Genomic DNA, 8483 nt, shown 5'->3' with positions numbered 1-8483 from the left:
ATGAGGCAGACATATAATTACAATCACCAGATTCATCCATCTCAAAAAAGCGCATTTGCCCGCGCTTTTCCTTCTTCTCTTGCCAATTTTTCTCCCAAATCTCTTCGCCCCTCTTGGACGTGCCTATTCCTCTTTATTATCTGTAATTTTCATTTTCTGCTTGCTATGTTTCTTTTTCTTTTATATAGCTTGTTTTACGTTTGATTTTGTTACTGGAGTTTCAATTTCAGTTTGCTTTCGGTACCAGGTTTTAGTAATCGTTCTATATATGGTTGCGTTTATTTCACTATGATTTGTTTAAGAATTAAATAATCAATTGAAGAAGCTCTTGCTTTTCCAGGAATTGAATGCTCCGAAACCAGGACACTTGTCTTTACTTGAGGTCGCTTTACATTGGAAAACTGTCAGTATCCTTTCTAGTTGATTTTTATCTATTGCTGAAAACTGATAAGTCTTCAAATTTCAATACTATGTATGCTTCTTAATATTTTGCCCTTCCAGCCGATAAAGCAACAATTCGATTCAAGGAGAAAAATGAATGAGATTCTTGGATATCATTAAGTGGACCTCGAAAATGAATGAGATGGGATTTTTTTTCTTTAACTAATAAGCTTGTTTCCACTTCTTGAAGCACTGCCTGAAAGATCTCAGGGTTATATTCAGGTACTCCTTGATGGAGGATTGAACCAGTAAAGAATGGGGGTGAGTTAATGGATAGCTAATGCATGTGTTTTGCAGTTTGGTTTTAATGCATTAACTTTTGACTTCTTTTACTTTTTTTAATTGTTACCAAGATATGTGATGCAGTTGCTGTAGCTCAAATATTGAATGCGACACTTGTGATACCTCACCTTGAGGCTTGAAGTGAATCCTGTTTGTCAAGATTCAAGGTATTTCATGAGTAACATATACAACCTGTAATTTTTTTTAATCTTTTAATCTGAGGAGATTCGAGTTTGCTTCTGCAGTTCATTCTCAGATATATTTGATGTGGATCACTTTATCAATGTCCTTCGTGACAAAGTTTCTATAGTTAAAGAGCTCCCAAGACAATATTCTTGGAGCACACGGGAATACTATGCTTCAGGTATAAGGGCTACTAGAATCAAAACAGCACCTGTTCATGCTTCGGCAGATTGGTATCTCAGAAATGTGTTGCCTGTCATGCAGAGGTAAAGCTTTAAGCAACAGATACAACTTTCTTTGGTATATTAGTACTGTTTTCAGCCCTTATGCTAGATAATCACTTGGTGACAGATAGTCCTAGAAATTTGTATGTGTGCAGGTGGTTCAACTACTTAAGAAAATAAGATTGTTTATGATTGATAAATATTTATTGGAGCAGTTATGGGATTGCTGCTATATCTCCATTCTCCCATCGTCTAGCGTTTGACAAGTTGCCTATAAAAATCCAACATTTACGTCGTAAAGTAAACTTCAAAGCTTTAGCATTTGTGCCTCGAATCAGATTAATAGGAGAGATCCTTGTTCATCGACTCCGGTATTCATCTGGGAAGCTTCAAGCATCGGGCAGTGAGGTCCTATGTGAGAATAAATGATACCCCAAAAGAGGGAGCTGGAAAGTTTGTTGTATTACATTTTCGCTTCGACAAGGTATGGATTTCAACTTATTCAAATAATTGAGTAAGCCAATTTATAATCTAATTTGTAATGTTCCTGGAGCCTTTTAGGCTAAAAGTGGAAGATGATGCTCAGTTCTTTCATAGCTGGTAAGAATGAATTCCCATTAAATAATTTATAGATATCAGTCATTGGTGTGCTACTGGGCATTGAAGTTGGTAGGATATATCTACTATCGAAGCGTTTGTAACTGTATATTTTGAGTGCCCTTTCATGGTAATTTCTGGGTAAAAGCACCAGTCGGTTGTTTACAACACAAACTCGTTTGATGATGAGTATGTTGGTTATATTGATTTTTATCCAAATATATGTTATGATTTAGGATGCAAATATAGAAGAATTTTAGGGATTTCAAAAAGAGAGAGATTTAGATGCAGAAAATGTGCTTCATTCATCAGATAATTCCCTAAGGATTGGTACAACTTATATATATAGTACCAGCTGTCAAAATAGCATCTCTAACAAAATAACCACCCTATGCTGACTCACCATTCCCTCTTCTCTCCCCATGCTCTTCTAACAGACTCAAGCCCAACTTAAAAGCCCAACAATAATTAAAAAGGAAATTATCATATAAACCCATTAACCCCTCATATACCTCAGCTGACTCCCCTAATCACCTTCGATTCCCAATTCTTCAGATAACATCAATCCCTAGCCTCCAGGTAAATCCCTAATTTCCTTTTTAGTTGTCCCCAATTCCTGCTGTTGCTTCCCAATTCTTCCCTTCCCAATTTCCCCCAAATCAACACGATCAAACCCTAATCTTCCTGTCATCATAACAATACCCCCTTCTCCAGATGATTCTTGTCCCCAAGGATCGAACTGAGGGAATTGTTGTCTCAATACTGTATAATACTTCCAGGTTGCTTCTGTTGATCCCATATTCGTCCACTGAATGAGCAGTTGAATGATTGCTCGATTCTGTCTTTTAATCACTCGCTAATCCAAAACAAGGGCTGGGTAGATCTTCAGTTGTCCATCTGACGCGACCTCTGGAGGATCGATCGAGATAAGTCCTTTGTTCCCTGCTTTCTTCTTAAGTAAACTCACGTGAAAAACTGGATGGATCTTTGAATTTGCTGGCAAATCTAGTTTATAAGCAACTTGACCAATTCTGTTTTGTATCTTGTAGGGTCCAAAATAACGAGCAGCAAGCTTCAAATTTCGTCTTAGGGCCAGTGATGTTTGTCTGTATGATTGAAGCTTCAGGTAAACTTCATCACCAATTTGAAACTCTCTGTCTGTTCGATGCTTGTCACTCATCTGCTTCATTCTGTTAGTAGCTTTAATTGCTCTCGTAGTAGTGAATTTAACTGTTCCCTGTATTGCATAACATCTCTCACTGCCTCCACCCTAGAGTCTGTTGTCCATGTTACATTAGGAGCTTTATACCCATATAAAGCTTCAAATGGTGTCATCTGTAGAGCAGAGTGGTAGTTAGTATTGTACCACCACTCAACCTGAGCTAATCATTTGGACCAAGTCTTTGGTTTCAAGAAACACATACACCTCAAATACTGTTCCAAGCACTGATTCAACCTCTCTGTCTGGCCATCTGTCTCAAGATGATAGGCAGTACTAAAGAATGTAGTTGAACCCAATTGCTTCATTAATTCTTGCCAAAACAGACTAGTAAAAGTCTTGTCCCTATCAGAAATAGCCACCTTAGGAGGACCATGTAACTTGTAAACCTGATCCAGATAAACTCTAGCAACTTCCACTACTGTATAGGGATGAGATAGTGGCATAAAATGAGCATATTTAGTGAATTTATCAATCACCACTAAAATGCAATATTACTTTGTTGAAGGTGGCAATCCTTCAATGAAGTCCATTGTAATCACTTCCCAAGCATTGTTTGGGACGGCAATAGGCTGTAACAACCCTGGCTTAGAAATATGTTCTATTTTAGTCCTATGACAGACATCACACTGTTGTATATGCTCTTGAACTTGAATTTTCATCCTTGGCCAGAAAAAATAAGACTTAATTTTCTGATAAGTAACTTGAATACCTGAGTGACCTCCTTGTGGTGAATCATGCAATGCCACAATTCTATTCTGCCTCAAATCCCCTTTACTGCCCACATAAATCCTATTTTTGAAATACAAAACTCCTTTCAGTAATTTCCAGTCCTGTAATTGATATGGATTAATAACCAGAATAGGTATTTTTTCTTGAGCTAGAGCATCTTCTTCATAACTCTTTTCAATATCCTGTACCCAAGTCGGAGTTATAACAGTAACTCCCATTTGAACAAATTCACCAGAATCCATTTGCTGTCTAGAGAGTGCATCTGCAGCTTTTTTAGACTTACCCTTCCTGTACTGAATTACATAATCTAACCCCAATAACTTTGTAAGTCCCTTCCTCTGGATAGTTGTAGTTAATTTCTATTCAAGTAAATGTTTTAAGGACTTATGATCTGTTTTAATGACAAAAGAACCACTCTCTAGATAATGCCTCCAATGAGAAACTGCCATCAAAATGGCCAAATATTCCTTCTCATAGATTGAGAGATCTGCATGCTTAGGACCCAAAGCTTTACTCAAATAGGCTATAGGTCTTCCTGCTTGAGAAAGAACAACTCCAATCCCTTTGGAACTAGCATCAGTTTCCAAAAAAAAATTCTACTCAAAAATAGGCAAAGCCAAAACTGGAGCATTACACATAACTTCCTTTAGCTTTTTAAAAGCTGTTATAGCTTCTTGAGACCAATAAAACCCATCCTTTTTCAACATATTGGTTAAGGGCTTACTCAGTTCTCCATATCCTCTGATGAATTTTCTGTAGTATCCAGTTAAACCCAAAAATCCTCTTAAAGCTTTCAGATTTTTAGGCAAAGGCCACTGCTGCATGGCTTTAATTTTGGTAGGATCTGTTGCCACCCCATCAGCTGATATTAAATGCCCTAGATATTCCACTTGCTGCTGTCCAAAGAAGCACTTACTCCTTTTAGCATATAACTTGTTTTTCAACAGCACCTCCAACACTGTTCTTAGGTGCTGTTTATGCTCTGCCAAGCTAGGACTGTAAACTAATATATCATCAAAAAATACAAGAACAAACTTCCTTAAATATACTCCAAACAAATCATTCATTAAAGCCTGAAAAGTAGCTGGAGCATTAGTAAGGCCAAAAGGCATTACTTTAAATTCATAGTGTCCTTGATGAGTCCTAAAAGCAGTCTTGTAAATATCTTCCTCCTTGATTCTAATTTTCCAATATCCAGACCTCAAATCAATTTTCGAAAAGAAAGCAGCCTCATTCAATTCATCTAACAAATCCTTCACTATAGGAATAGGAAACTTATTTTTTACTGTAGCAGAATTAAGTTTCCTATAATCCACACAAAATCTCCAAGTTCCATCTTTCTTTTTAATAAGTAAACATGGAGAAGCAAAAGGACTTTTACTCACCTGAATAATAGAAGAGGACAACATTTCAGCAATCTGTTTCTCAATTTCAGCCTTATGATGATGAGCAAATCAATAATATCAGAATAGTTTCTGTCCCCAAAACTGACACAAATCAACCTCAAATTCATGCCAAGTAACCCTATATTTCTGCATAATGTAACCATCAAACCAGGTTTCAGCCTTCCCTACTAAGTACATAGCAGCTATTTCCAGTTTTTGCTCCTCTGGTATTCCAAACAAATTAAAGAACTTCTGACATTTCCTAATCCAGCCCCTGGAATTGTTACCATCAAACATTGGCAACTCCAATTTGGGTCTAGGTAACACAACACTTGTATTCCCAAAAGGGTTTTTACAGTAGCTTCTAGTATCAACATGTTCATCTCCTCCGCCTTTAGTCTCACTAGAACTACCCATCCGATTTTCTTCTTGCAACTTTGTATTAACAGTTTGATGACCAATAAACCCCACAGGTTTAGAAGCTAATATCCCTGGTTCATTAGGTTGAAAAATATATTTCTCATGCTCGCTAAGAACCGTAATCAAACAGGGTTGTTTACCTCCATTTTTGTCCTGTTTCTCAACTTCTGTTGGTTGATTCTTCACTGACTGAGGTGAATCCTTCTCCTCAGCTGCTTGATTGACCAGCTGCAGAATTCTCTGCAAATACTCTCTGTTCTCAGTCATTCATTCTTCTAATGTTTGAATCCTTCCTTCCAACTCAACTTTCTGCTCGGTCCACCACGATGGTAAAGATTCTTCTTTCCCCTCCATGGTCTGTTCTGGTACCTCACTGGTTTCAGTCTTTTGCATCTTCCTTGTCTTTACCAGCGTGAACTACTTGATTTTGGATCACAAAACGCAGCTCTGATTACCAATTTTTATGATTTAGGATGAAAATATAGAAGAATTTTAGGGATTTCAGAAAGAGAGAGATTTAGATACAGAAAATGTGCTTCATTCATCAGATAATTCCCTAAGGATTGGTACAACTTATATATATATATTACCAATTGTCAAAATAGCATCTCTAACAAAATAACCACCCTATGCTGACTCACCATTCCCTCTTCTCTCCCCATGCTCTTCTAACAGACTCAAGCCCAACTTAAAAGTCCAACAATAATTAAAAAGGAAATTATCATATAAACCCATTAACCCCTCATATACCTCAGCCGACTCCCCTAATCACCTTCGATTCCCAATTCTTCAGATAACATCAATCCCTAGCCTCCAGGTAAATCCCTAATTTGCTTCGAGTTGTCCCCAATTCCTGCTGTTGCTTCCCAATTCTTCCCTTCGCAATTTCCCCCAAATCAACACGATCAAACCCTAATCTTCCTGTCATCATAACAATATATTCATACATACATACATACATACATACATATATGCACATATGCTGTAGCAACTGTAATTACCTTTCTAATTAGACTTTGTGCCGGATATGGCTGCTCATTCAGCTTGCGATTTTGGTGAAGGCAAAGCTGAGAGACTGGCCTTACCTAAGTACCGCCAAGTTTTATGGCAGGGAAGGGTCTTAAACTCTCAATTCACTGACAATGAGTTGAGAAATCAGGGGCGGTGCCCATTAACTCCAGAGGAGATTGGGTTGCTACTAACTGCTTTGGGCTTCAACAATGATACTCGCCTCTATCTTGCTTCACACAAAGTCCGTTTTCATTTCTTTCTTTTTGCTTGACAGTGGAATTAGTCTACTATCATCTTAGCTTGCTACATAGGAGTCCATTTGATCTGTCATATTCACGAGGTTAATTTTGGGAACTTCTGTTTCGAGTGTAACTCTGATTTAAAAGGAGCCTTTTTCCTCTTCTTTTTCAGGTTTATGGAGGAGAGGCAAGGATCTCAGAATTGCACAAAATGCTTCCTCTCATGGAAGACAAGAAGACCCTTGCTTCAGCGGTGGAGCTCGCCAAGGCTGAAGGTAAAGCATCTTTGATGGCTGCAATTGATTATTACGTGAGCCTTCAAAGTGACATCTTCATCTCTGCTTCTCCTGGGAACATGCACAATGCTTTGGTAAGAATGCCCTTTAAAGTTCCGTTGCCAAATTTCCACTTTCATTGTTTCTTTGAGTATCAAATTTCATCGGGTAAAAGTTCACTTTATCCTATTTACAGCTTGGACATCGAGCTTATTTGAACTTGAAGACCATAAGACCGAACTTGTTAATGCTGGGTCCTCTATTCCTGAACAAAAGCATGCAGTGGTCTGAGTTTCAGCGTGCAGTTATCGATGGGCATAAAAATAGACAAGGCCAAATGAGGTTAAGAAAGGAGAAGCAATCAATATATACATATCCAGCCCCCGATCGCATGTGTAAGAGCTTAACTTCGTAAACATCATGGTATCAAGCTGGCTCTTCAGTTTGCCAAGATTGTCAGACATGTATGTATGTTTGTATTCAGGCTTTTTTAGCGTATAAATCAATTTTGATGGCATTAAAATGAAAATTATTCGGATACTACTTAATTTTGTCTGCTGACTCGTTTATACCACTGAGTTTTTAATTTTGTCAATTATAGCATTAAACTTTAGTTTTACATTCAATTATGACACTTTGTTGTTAAGTCACTAATGAGACGATGACATAGCTAACTGTTGATGACTTGATATATCATATCAAAACAACATTTTGGTACGACTGTTCTAATACCTAAAACGATGTTGCCATAGATACTGAACTTTAGAGGTGTACCGATTTTGCCATTAACTTTTACACAATTTATTTTTTTGGCACCACTTTTTGGCCGCCGTCTACAGTAAATTATCGTCACATGATTAGTTTTTTTTATCATATTTCGTGACAAAATCGGTATCAAAATGTTTATAGTTCAAGCTCTATTCTTCTTGTATGATTAGTTTTTCACGAAACTTAAATTTGACAAAATTAAACAAAAAAATCTATCATTTTTAGATGTTTTGAGATTTTATTAGATCTATGGGATTTGAGATGTTTGTTCGGAAATCTGAATGGTGAAGAGCATTACTTCGAGAAGACGAACAATGTACCTTAAAACTAGCTTCGTCAGACGATCTTTGAAAGATATCGAAGTATTAATACGTTGAATTTTTAAATTAAATTTTGTCGATTTTGAATGAGATTCGTGGAAAACCGATCCTAGTTGATGAAAGATGAGCGAAAATACAAACGTTTTGGTACATATCTTGTCGTGAAATATGACCGATAATGGGCGGTATTTGGCTACTGATGGTGCCAAGAAAGCGTAATAAAATTCAATGACAAGATTAATACACACTTAAAGTCCCGTATTTAAAAATGACATTGTTTATGCATCAAAACAATCACACCAAAATGACATCGTTTTGATGTGACAAGTTATATCAATAACTATTAATCATATCATTATCATGTTACTGCTTTAATGATAGAGTAAT

The 8483-nt window shown here is 37.0% G+C and overlaps 1 pseudogene; it reads left to right on the top strand.

Moving 5' to 3' along the window:
* On the top strand, positions 1–7601 carry LOC120180285 (annotated as a pseudogene).
* Positions 7602–8483: the final 882 nt, after the last annotated feature.

Source organism: Hibiscus syriacus, unplaced genomic scaffold (genome assembly GCF_006381635.1).
Source record: "Hibiscus syriacus cultivar Baekdansim isolate YM2019G1 unplaced genomic scaffold, ASM638163v2 tig00112491_pilon, whole genome shotgun sequence".
Classification (NCBI taxonomy): Eukaryota; Viridiplantae; Streptophyta; class Magnoliopsida; order Malvales; family Malvaceae; genus Hibiscus; species Hibiscus syriacus.
Note: the sequence above shows the minus strand (reverse complement) of the source record. Positions and strands in the feature narration are given on the sequence as shown.